We start from the raw sequence: 13,167 nt of genomic DNA on the forward strand, positions 1-13,167 counted from the left end.
AAGACGGGGTGCGTAGAAGACACGTCTTATTTTGTTCATATATACTATTTATCACTTGTACAACTTACTTTTGAAACAAATGCAAACTTTTATATATATGTAATGTAATGGTTGTTTACTTACTATGTGCATTGGATTTGATACTCAATGTGGAGTCAACCCCGGAAATGTTTCCGCCATCAGTTTTCGGGGTGTGACAGATTGGTATCAGAGCCCTTGTTTATAGTGAATAAAGTATACCAAACCTTACATGGTATAAGACTATAAACACTAAGGGGCCTAAGTGCTCTGAACTAAAAGTATACTTTAAAATATAAGTATTTTCAAAAGTATACAAGTATATCGAACCGTCGAGATCCGTAACTACAAGTAGAACAAAACATAAGTAAATGGGTGTTGTGTACTGCGGTTAAACCTGGGCAGTTATGTAGTCGTGTCTAGGATCAATATAGCTTGGCCAACTATATTCATTCGAGACACGGCCAACATGTGCTTGGGAGTGACTGTGGTATGCGGCATGCCTAAAACTTACCCTAATACCACAAACATCGAGCCAGTGTTGTAGCGAATCATGAAATACTATGGGAGTATTTCTTGAGCCAATCCCTTGTAGAAATCCTCGTTCACGCACTTTTCCTTGAACATTCCTTTAGCGATAATTTACCTGCTTCAATAACTCTTTCCTGCTTTATCGCTTATATATATATACCTGTCATATCTCCTGATTCAATTCAGAGGACTTACCATCCTCTCTTTCCTGATCTTATTAGATCAAGATGCCTCCAAGAAAGAGACCCAACTCAAAGACTAACAACCCTCCGCCACCACCTCCTCCTGAAATTGACCCTGTGGTGTTTCAGACAGCTGTTACCGCCACGGTGGCAGCCATTATGTCCCAATTGAACACCGGTGGTTCGGGAGGTGGTACTCAAACTCAGAACCAAGAAAGCAGTCAGGGACACCGAAAAGAGGGTTCCTATAAAGACTTCATGAACACAAAACCTACATCCTTTGATGGCACCAGAGGTGTCATTTCCCTTTCCCGATGGTTCGAGAAAATCGAATCCATCTTTGAAATCTGTGCTTGTTCGGAATCTGATAAAGTAAAGTTCGCAGCCTATACCTTCATTGATAAAGCTCTGACTTGGTGGAATGGGCGAGTCAATCCTTGACCCTACCTGTAGCCAATGTCATGGGTTGGGAAGCCATGAAAGAACTCCTGTTAGCTGAGTACTGCCCACGGGGCGAAATGCAGAAATTAGAGCACGAGCTCTAGAACCTGAAGATGAAAGGTTCCGATATTGCTGCATACACTTCCAGATTTGATGACCTAGCATTACTCTGTCCGGGATTGGTTACCCCGGAAAGTAAGAAGATAGAGAGGTTCATTTGGGGGCTGACCCAGCCAACCAAGGGAAATGTCTTAGCTGCACGGCCGGATACGTATCATAGCGCCAAGAGTTTAGCCCACACCCTAAATGACCACAGTGATGATGTTGAGGAAACCACCACCACTCTTGAACCGACTAAGAGGAGTGGTGAGAAAAGGAAATTTTGGAAGAAGAAGAAGGGTCAATCTTCCCAAGGTTCTTCAAAGAAACAGCAGACTGTAGCAGTCCATGCTGCTACTACCCCCGTTGCTGCTGCTTCTGTTGTGGGATCCACAGCTCAAACTCCTACCAACAGGTATGTTGGTAACCTTCCCCTGTGTGACAAGTGCAAATACCACCACAACCCCGGCCCCTGCCGCGAACTGTCATGCACCAATTGTGGTAAAAAGGGACACACGATCCGATTCTGCAAGGCACCAGCCCAATCTGCAAATCAATCTTCGGGAGCAGGCGTTGGTCAAACCTGCTATAATTGTGGAGAGGTCGGGCACTTCAAAAGGAACTGCCCTAGGAAGGTGACAACTGATAACACTGGAAGAGTCCTAGCCATGGGACGGGAGGAGGCAGTCGCCGATCCCACCGTTGTTTCAGGTACGTTCCTTCTCGACAACTCATATGCTAATATTCTTTTCGATTCGGGTGCTGAAAGAAGCTTTGTTAGTCATGCGTTCAAACATAATCTTAAACCTAATCCCCAACCATTAACTGAAACGTTTTCTGTCGAGATGGCTAACGGTGAGAAAGAAAGCGCTAACGAGGTGTTCGTAGGTTGTACCCTTACCCTGAATGACCATTCATTCCCATCGATCTTATGCTAGTTTCCACAAAGAGCTTTGATGTCATCATTGGTATGGATTGGTTGAGTCCCAATCATGCTGATATCCTCTGTTTCGAAAAAGCCATCCGTCTCAACCTTCCTTCAGGTCAGACTCTCATAATCTATGGCGATAAACTCAGCTCCAGTCTTCGCATCATTTCCTGCATCAAAGCTCAGAAACTCTTGCGAAAGGAATGTCAAGCATTCCTAGCCCATGTAATCAATGAGAAACAAGAAGTTAAGGACCTCGCGAGCATCCCCAAAGTCTGTAACTTTCCTGATGTGTTTCCCGAAGAACTTCCAGGAATCCCTCCCGAACGTCAGGTCGAATTCCGCATTGACCTAATTCTTGGAGCCACCCCCGTAGCGAAATCTCCGTATCGCTTAGCTCCAGAAGAAATGCAGGAGTTATCCAGTCAACTCAATGAGTTGCTCAGTAAAGGATTCATTAGACCGAGTTCCTCACCCTGGGGAGCTCCGGTATTGTTCGTTAAGAAGAAAGATGGATCCTTTCGGATGTGCATCGACTACCGCGAGTTGAACAAGTTGACCGTCAAAAATCGATATCCTCTTCCGCGAATAGATGACCTCTTCGATCAACTCCAGGGAGCCAGTTACTTCTCCAAGATAGACATTCGGTCAGGGTACCATCAGCTATGAGTTCATGAGAGTGATGTTTCCAAAACAGCTTTCAGGACTCGGTATGGACACTACGAGTTCGTAGTGATGCCCTTCGGTCTAACCAACGCACCAGCAGTGTTCATGGACTTGATGAACCGGGTGTGTTGTCCTTATCTGGACAAGTTTGTCATTGTATTCATTGATAACATACTTGTCTACTCCAGAAGCGAAGAAGACCACAAACAACACTTGAGGCTAGTGTTGGAAACCCTTAGATCCGAGAAGTTGTACGCGAAATTTTCCAAATGTGAATTCTGGATTCAGAAGGTAACTTTCCTCAGTCACGTGGTAAGTGAGGAAGGTATTCATGTGGATCCTTCCAAGATTAAAGCGATAGAGAATTGGTCGGTACCGAAGACACCCACAGAAATCCGGTAATTCTTGGGTCTCGCTGGCTATTATCGGAGATTCATCCAGAACTTTTCCAGAATCGCCAAACCTCTAACCACTCACACAGAAAGGTGTACCCTTTTGTTGGAGTGAAAAGCAAGAAACAACGTTCCAGACATTGAAGAAAGCCTTGTGCAGCGTGCCTGTTCTGTCGCTACCCGAAGGGACAGAGGACTTCGTTGTCTTCTGTGATGCGTCTAATCAAGGCTTAGGCTGTGTGCTTATGGAAAGAGGAAAAGTAATTGCTTATGCCTCTAGACAGCTGAAAGCACACGAGGTCAACTATACCACACACGACTTGGAGTTAGGAGCCGTAATCTTTGCACTGAAGATTTGGAGACATTATCTTTACGGAACCAAGTGTACGATCTTCACTGACCATAAGAGCCTGCAGCACATCTTCGATCAGAAAGACTTAAACATGAGGCAGCGACGATGGGTAGAACTACTCAGCGATTATGAGTGTGAAATCCGCTACCATACCGGCAAGGCCAATGTGATAGTAGATGCCCTTAGCCGAAAGGAGAGTTCAAGCCAAAAAGTGAAGACCCTGACGATGACTATCCATTCCTAATTATCCATGCAAATCCGATACGCCCAATTAGAAGCTCTCAAACCTGAGAACGTGTCAATCGAAGCCTTGAGGGGAATGGATAAGAAACTTGAGATCAGAGGTGACGAAGTCTACTATTTCATGGACCGAATCTGGATTCCAAAGTCCGGAGGATTCAGGGTGATTGTCATGGAGGAAGCACACAAGACCAGATACTCTGTTCACCCAAGTTCAGATAAGATGTACCTGGATCTCAAGAAACAATACTGGTGGCGAAACATGAAAGCTGAGATCGCTACATTCGTGGGAAAGTGTCTGACTTGCGCCATGGTGAAAGTCGAGCACCAAAAACCCTCGGGTCTGCTCCAGCAGCCCGAGATACCCGAGTGGAAATGGGAGATGATTACCATGGATTTCATCACCAAGTTACCCAAGTGTCTGAGCGGGTACGACACCATTTAGGTAATTGTCGATCGTTTGACAAAGTCCGCTCACTTCATTCCGATCAAAGAATCATTCAAGATGGAAAGACTCGCGCGAATTTACATCCAAGAGGTAGTCCGACTGCACGGTGTACCTGAGTCCATTATCTCTGATCGAGATAGCAGGTTTACCTCCAGATTCTGGCAGTCTCTCCAGAAGGCTCTTGGAACCAAACTAGACAGAGTGAGAGAACTATCCAAACCCTGGAGGACATGCTTAGAGCGTGTGTCATTGATTTTGGAAAGTCATGGGACACACATCTGCCTTTGATCAAATTCTCATACAACAACAATTACCACACCAGCATCAATGCTTCTCTATTTGAGGCCCTCAACGGTCGCAAGTGCAGATCCCCTCTGTGCTGGGCCGAGGTAGGGGACACGCAGCTAGCCAAGAGTCAAGTCCCTGACAGTGCTCTCACTGGTCCTGAAATCATCCGCGAAACCACCGAGAAGATCATCCAAATCCGGGAACGATTGTAAGCTTCGCGAGATCGTCAAAAGAGTTACACAGATAATCGCCAGAAACCTCTGGAATTCCAGGTTGGAGACTGTGTCCTGTTGAAGGTCTCGCCCTGAAAAGGCATGGTATGCTTCCAAAAGCGTGGGAAACTTAATCCGAGGTACATTGGACCCTTCGAGATCCTCGCCAGGATCGGTCCGGTAGCCTATAAACTTCGTTTACCTCATGAGCTCAACAACATCCATCCCGTCTTCCATGTCTCAAATCTCCAGAAGTGCCTATCCGATGAAACCCTAGTGATTCCTTTAGACGAGATCGAGATCAATGAAAACTTGAACTTCGTGGAGGAACCGATCGAAATCATGGATCGAGAGGTCAAACGTACAAAGCAAAGCCGCATCCCAATAGTGAAAGTTCGCTGGAATGCCAAGCGGGGACCGGAATTCACTTGGGAGCGTGAAGACTCAATGAAACAGAAGTATCCACATCTTTTTCCAGATCCATGATTTGTATCTTAATCCTGAATTTCGGGACGAAATTCCCTCTAACAGGGGGATAATGTAACAATCCGAAGTTCGTACCATTATTTTGTAATCCTTTTCGTAACCCATTTCGATAATCTATTCGTCGTTTTCAATTTCGTTTCCGTTTATACAATTAAATTAAGTCATTAATTTAAGATTATTATTATGACTTAATGGGTGTCCCAACGCATTTAGAACTCATTTTAACACCCCGTTCTAGTAATCGGAAAAAAATTTAGAATTAACCATATCGGGTTACGGCAACTTGATCGGGTGTGACCAAAAGCCCCGTATAACGTCGGTATCGGGTAATATTCCACCGTGTCCAAATCTTAAGCACTATTTAAAGTGGTCTAAGCTTCCATTTAAATCTTTTGCTCTCTCGCACCATACTCTCTCTAACCTCTCTCCTCAATCCAAATTCAAGGTCCAAAAACATTGATTTAAGGCTTCAAATCCTTAAGGTGACTTCCTTAACTTGTTATTCATCCTCTTTAGCCTTCAAATCCAAGTTTAAACATTGATTTAGGACCATCTTCATGAGTTTACGGCCCTGGAGCATGCTTGGGCCGGAAACTCAAATAAATTGGGTTTTTGAGCCTTAAAACCCCTCCAAACCAACTTTGGGACTTAGATATGACTTTATGGCTTACCAATTCGGACTTAGAACACCTTAATCATGATTTTTGAGGAGTAAACATGAGTTTACTGCCCAAGAACATGCTTAGGCCGTAAACTCATCCTCATGGAGAGTAAACTCATTTTTAAGTGTTTAAAAGCCATGTAAACACACCATTAGCCTTGGAATAAATCCTAGAACCAACCAAAATCAATTTGGGGACCTTAAACTTAATAAAAACTCTTCATTTGAGAGTTTACGGCCATAACCCCCCAAGGATAGGTTCCAGGGCCGTAAACTCATTAAGATAAGTCAAATGGTGCCCGAAATTCATCCTAAGGCTTGTAACAATTGTTTGAATCACATGTGATTGGTCTAAGGCAATTAAATCATCAATCTAAGAGGGATATAGGAGCTTACGGCCGTAAACTCCTTGTTTAGGGTCGTAAACTCCCTTTAATGGTGTTCTTGGTGATTTCATCCACTTCCATGCCTTAGATAAATTCATACCAACCCTCCTCAAGTGTTATCTTGCCATTTAGCACCATAAAACCCTCAACCATGAGTTCACGGCCGTGAACTCGTGTGGTTAAAGTGTTTAGGGCCAAAAACTCCATAAGGAGTTTACTCTTGAAGAGTAAACTCATTTGTCACACCCCCAAACCTGAACGACGGAAACGTTCGGGGGCGGATGACTTCATGTGGTAACGTAACAAATGAATACATAGTAAAGAAAGCAATACAACCATCATATATATAATTGAAAGTTTACATTTGTCAAAAGTTACATGTTCAAAACCAATTACAATATGATGTCAAAATATGAGATTTAAACTGGCGCCGCAACATCCCTTCTTCAAAAGCATATTGATACCTGAAATTATTGAATCCCTGGGACATACAAGTAATTTTGAAAGAGTAGATCAACATTTAAGCTGGTGAGTTTCATAAGTATTAAATGACAATGTTTGTATGAAACGAAATGTTTTGTCCTTGTTTGTTTGTTTCTTGAAAATCCTATATTTTCTACTAGTATAAAAGTAGTCTTCTCTCAAGACCAATGTTTGTTTCTAAAAATGTATGTAAGTGTAAAATAACCAACGTGTTTGAAAAACCTCGTAAATCAATGTATTTTTAATACCCCATGTGAGTTTTATAACCATACTATTGACTCGTAATGCCTATACACAACGTTCTTCAGACGTTGGAATGTTATGACGTTTGTCACCCCAAATGATGGACTGTAGCTAATAGTCAAGGCGTGGGTTGTCAAGCCCGTATAGATCTATATACAAACACCATGCTCCCCCTCCAAGGGATTCTGGTATATAATACAGGACTTGAAATGTGTACTCGAACGTACGTGAAGTTAATGTCTCACAAACCGTGGTATAAAAACAAATTTAAGTGTTAAAATGTTCGTTTGTTCTTGTATATGAAAGTGACTTCTTGAAAATCGTGTTTCTAGTATGTAAAAGTTAGCAATTTCCTCATAAAACTATACCTATTATAGTTTTCTAAAGGTGTGTCTCGTTTGTTTAGAAATACCTAGAAAAGGAATCACTTGTTATGAAAGTATAGATTTTTGTAGAGCCTAAGATAGACAAGTATACATGTAATCTAAGAAAATGTTTAGTTTATACATGCATACAACAATTTATATTTCAAAAGATAGAATGCTATTGTAACATATTTTATATACGAAAATTTCCTATAAAGTTTATAAATCACATATTATTTGGTTAAATAAAAGCATATAATAATTCTTTATATAACACACGATGATACTCATGTGTTTTACTTGTATCCCCCCCCCCCCTTGAAAGCATATAAAAGCATTTATAGAACATTTAAAGCATTTATATAACTCACTTGAATGTTTGAAGAAAGCGAGATGGAAACCGGGCAGAGTTTCGCCTCGGGAAATGGATTTTTCTCGGGATTCTCGGAATCTCGGGAGTAGAAACGATCTTCGGGACTTGAGCAAAATGACCAGGGCTTCGGGTTAGAACGGGCATGGAAAACGAGGCAAGAACGCAAAGGAAATGAGAGAAATGGAGCCCTTTCTTTGGAACCCTCGCATCCCTTTTATAGGGGCTGGAACCGCCTCGGTACGCAGGGCGTACGAGGGTACGCGGGGCGTACGCGTACGTCATGCATGACCGAGTCCTTGACTGCCTCGGACTTCGGATGGGACAAGGCTACTTCGCATAGACCGGGACGGGGACGATCCGAGGCCTAGGCCTTGAGTACGCGGGGCGTACTTCAGCCCTATCTGCTGACTCCTCTTCGGATATTACCAAGAGTTTATAATTAAATTTATATTTAATTTAATTAATAAACTTCTAAAATTCATATCTTCTTCATACGAATTCCGTTTTCGATGGTCTTTATATCCACGCATAGGTGAGACTACGCTCTACAACTTTCGTTTAGACTCCGTCGGCAAATTTTGAAATTATTTTTATTATTTATTTTTAAAAGGGTCGTGTTTAAGGAATTTCTTTAAAAATTCATAACTTCTTTATCTGACGTCGGTTTTTGCCAGACTTTTTACCGCTGAATTATCATTGTTGAGACCTTCAATTCTCGTTTAGGTCATTCCTGATACGTGTATGGGCTTGATTTGGTGAGTAGGGTAGTGTTTAGGTAAATTAAGAGAGAATAGTAACCACAAATGATATATGAATGGAAAGAAATGGATAGATTAGTAACAACTCAAGACCTATTAAGTTGTATACCGGTGAAAACAATCCAAGACCTATTGGATTGAGTTCGTATCAAGTCAAGAACACGTCCTAACAAGATAATTTTTGAATTATAACAATAATTCCAATTGAACAAAGGTTTTTTTCTTAAAAATTCGTCTATTCCTTTTTCCATGCATAAACTTGGCTTTATATGAAGCCTTTATTACAAATTTGGTGGTTACAAGCCAACCAACCAAATATTCATTAAAACTAGTAAATGAAAATTAAGGAAACTCTTTAAATAACACAAAAAACGTCCAAGACACTTGAGAATGACAAAAAAAACGTCCATGTCTTCAATTAGTCTTCAATTGCTAGTAATTGGTTATGAGAAGATGTAGAGTGTAACTCCCAAGGATTAAAGAGAGCCATCAATGATAACATTGTAACTCCCAAAGTTTAAAGAGGACCATCAATATTACCCTTCCAAATGCTTCCATAACCATCCAAGCATTGAATCAAACAATCAATGAAGTCTTGGATTTATTAAACTTCTATTAATTTAATTAAGAAAACCCTAATCCAACAACTACCTCACCATGCACACCCCATAGGCCATTAAGCCCAAACAACTTTCTAGCCCAATAGTAAGCTACCCATAACCTTTTGGGCCTTCATTATCCATACACGGATCATTCCCTCCTTGTTCGAAAGGAATTGTCCTCAATTCAGTAAGGACCAGATTATGTTGTTCTCCCATATGAACCTTCCATGACATTAGGTCCTGAAAACAAATAGTTATTATAGAATGTGAACTTTTCTTTACTCCAAGTTGGTATCTTCTTTCAAATGAAGGATATCTCAAGATAACATTACCCTTCTTAAAATCAGTTTTATCCATACCGAAATTATCATCACTTAACTCTTCTTTTTTCAAACTAACCATTTGCTTTGGCTTAGCAGCTCTGATGTCATCAATCTCACTCTCCTTTTGATCCATAGAAGTATGAATCAATACTTGCATTATTTTGGACAAACCACCATAGAAACTAAGCACAACATCCTCTTGTCCATCTACATACCCATTCACAAGTTTGTAATCCTCCACAACATTCTTTTTCCAAAGTTGATCATGATTGATGCGCCACATGGCCTTGGGTTTTGAATTCCACCCATGTGTAATTATTTTTAGATGGTTAGCTGATACGAGATCCTCTTTTAACCCACGCCATGATCCATGCTTCCATCCTCCTGTTTTATGTTTTAACACTTGTGAAAAGTGCAAATCATGGACATAAGTATCTTTATGAGATAGGGTATTGCACAAAAGGATCATCCCACAATTAATGTTCTTGAACTTGAAAAGATAAAATAAATTTAGCCATATTAACGCAGGAGCAGCAACCACGTGTTTTTCATTCATTGCAAATAACCTTGTAATGTCTCTCCTCCACATACACATGTTCGTCTTCAAATAACTCAAAGAACTCGCTGAATTCACTCCTAACCATATCTTCCATTTGTGGATCAAAAACCACTTTTGTACACTCCCATGAACAAGATTAGGACCTAGTAAATTATCCTTGTAATAATCTAAAGGATTGATAATGGTCATATGAAATAATGGATCATGGTTTGTACATATGGGTTGATAAACAACATGTTCCAATAACATGGCTTCCCAACTTAAGGCACACCAAAAGAATAGGAATCCAAGCATTATGAACTCCCTCCCTCGTAATTGCTCGGAACTTGGAACTTGATGGGTCACTCCTTCTTCTAGGTTCTTAGAAAGACGGTTTGTTATAAGACGAGTATCGTTATCCTTCTTAACCACAACCACATCTTCGTGGTCAAGAACCTGCTCCACCTTTTTGGATTCTTCAATCTTTTCTTCAACAATTTTGTTTGTAACAACAAAATCGATTTCTTTCACAGTTGTTTCAACAATTTTGTTTCCAACCACGAAATTTATTTCTTCTTCAATTTCTTCATGGTCGTCTTCCCCATCAGTGGCATAGAAAGGGTTAGAGTGTTCAACAATTTCTTCTCCAGTCACTAAATTAATTCTTTCAACAAATTCCCCTTCTCCATCGGTGTCGTAGATGGGACCGGAATCTTCTTCCTCATCTTTTTCAATTTTCTCTTCCTCTATATCTTCTTCATCATATAGCTTGCGCAACATTTTTGGACAACAACTGAATTCAAACAAACTTAGCAGATTTTTTTTTGAACAAGAACTTAGTTACACCCAATCGGAACTAGGCTCTGATACCACTTATGATACGTGTATGGGCTTGATTTGGTGAGTAGGGTAGTGTTTAGGTAAATTAAGAGAGAATAGTAACCACAAATGATATATGAATGGAAAGAAATGGATAGATTAGTAACAACTCAAGACCTATTAAGTTGTATACCGGTGAAAACAATCCAAGACCTATTGGATTGAGTTCGTATCAAGTCAAGAACACGTCCTAACAAGATAATTTTTGAATTATAACAATAATTCCAATTGAACAAAGGTTTTTTTCTTAAAAATTCGTCTATTCCTTTTTCCATGCATAAACTTGGCTTTATATGAAGCCTTTATTACAAATTTGGTGGTTACAAGCCAACCAACCAAATATTCATTAAAACTAGTAAATGAAAATTAAGGAAACTCTTTAAATAACACAAAAAACGTCCAAGACACTTGAGAATGACAAAAAAAACGTCCATGTCTTCAATTAGTCTTCAATTGCTAGTAATTGGTTATGAGAAGATGTAGAGTGTAACTCCCAAGGATTAAAGAGAGCCATCAATGATAACATTGTAACTCCCAAAGTTTAAAGAGGACCATCAATATTACCCTTCCAAATGCTTCCATAACCATCCAAGCATTGAATCAAACAATCAATGAAGTCTTGGATTTATTAAACTTCTATTAATTTAATTAAGAAAACCCTAATCCAACAACTACCTCACCATGCACACCCCATAGGCCATTAAGCCCAAACAACTTTCTAGCCCAATAGTAAGCTACCCATAACCTTTTGGGCCTTCATTATCCATACACGGATCAATTCCGGCCAAAAGTCGCTCGATCTCTGATTCGAGTTTTTAGCTGACTGCTGCTATGCCGAACTTGGAAAAATCATAACTTCAATAAACGAAGTCGGATTTGGGCGTTCTTTTTACGTACGATCACGGTTTAATGACATTAACCATAGTAGGTATTTAAATAGATACTTTTTGGACATTTTATTATCAAAGTTAATTTCATTAACTCAAAGGTGGTTACAATACTTGACTTCTTAGGTCATTACAAAGAGTTGAAATATCGGGTTGTCACATCATCCCCCCGTTAGAGGGAATTTCGTCCCGAAATTTAAAATAGTAAAGATACTAGTGGATCAGAGAAAAAGATGAGGGTACTTTTGTTTCATCTGATCTTCGCGTTCCCATGTGAATTCAGGTCCCCGCTTGGCGTTCCAGCGAACCTTCACGATGGGTATGCGACTTTATTTTGTTTGTTTGACCTCTCGGTCCATGATTTCTACCGGTTCTTCCACAAAGTTGAGGCTCTCGTTGATCTCGATCTCGTCGAGTGGAATCACAAGAGTCTCATCAGACAGACACTTTTTCAAGTTCGATACATGGAAGGTTGGATGTATGTTACTAAGTTCACGCGGTAGGTTAAGTTTGTACGCCACAGGGCCGATTCTAGCAAGAATCTCAAAAGGCCCTATGTATCTTGGATTTAGTTTCCCACGCTTCCTAAAGCGTATTAAACCTTTCCACGGTGAGACCTTCAATAAAACGTGGTCTCCTACCTGGAATTCCAATGGTTTCCTCCTTTGGTCAGCGTAGCTTTTCTGTCGGTCTCTGGAGGCTTTCAACCGTTCACGAATTTGAACGATCTTCTCTGTCGTTTCTCTTATGATTTCGGGACCGGTGAGAGTGCTTTCAGGAACTCGTCCTCTAGCTAACTGGGTATCGCCAAGTTTAGTCCAGCACAGAGGGGATCTGCACTTTCGACCATAGAGGGCTTCAAATGGAGCAGCCTTTATGCTTGTATGATAACTATTGTTGTATGAAAATTCGACAAGGGGTAAATGGATATCCCATGCCTTTCCAAAGTCAATCATGCAGGCTCTCAGCATATCTTCCAAGGTTTGTATCGTTCTCTCACTTTGCCCGTCTGTTTGTGGGTGGTAGGCTGTACTCATATCTAGTCTAGTTCGTAGGGAACTTTGTAGTGACTGCCAGAATCTTGAAGTGAATCTATTATCTCTTTCGGAGATAATGGATATCGGAACACCGTGCAGTCGCACTACTTCCCTTATGTAAGTTCTTGTAAGCTTTTCCATTTTGTCTGTCTCCTTGATTGGTAGGAAATGCGTGGATTTGGTCAATCTGTCGACGATGACCCATATGGTATCAAGTCCACCCGTCGTCTTGGGCAACTTGGTTATTAAGTCCATGGTAATCCGTTCCCGTTTCCATTCTGGTATCTCCGGTTGTTGTAGTAATCCTGACGGTTTTTGATACTCGACCTTAACCTTTGCGCAAGTAAGG

Source organism: Lactuca serriola, chromosome 6 (assembly GCF_051521515.1).
Source record: "Lactuca serriola cultivar US96UC23 chromosome 6, Lser_US96UC23_V15, whole genome shotgun sequence".
Lineage (NCBI taxonomy): Eukaryota > Viridiplantae > Streptophyta > Magnoliopsida > Asterales > Asteraceae > Lactuca > Lactuca serriola.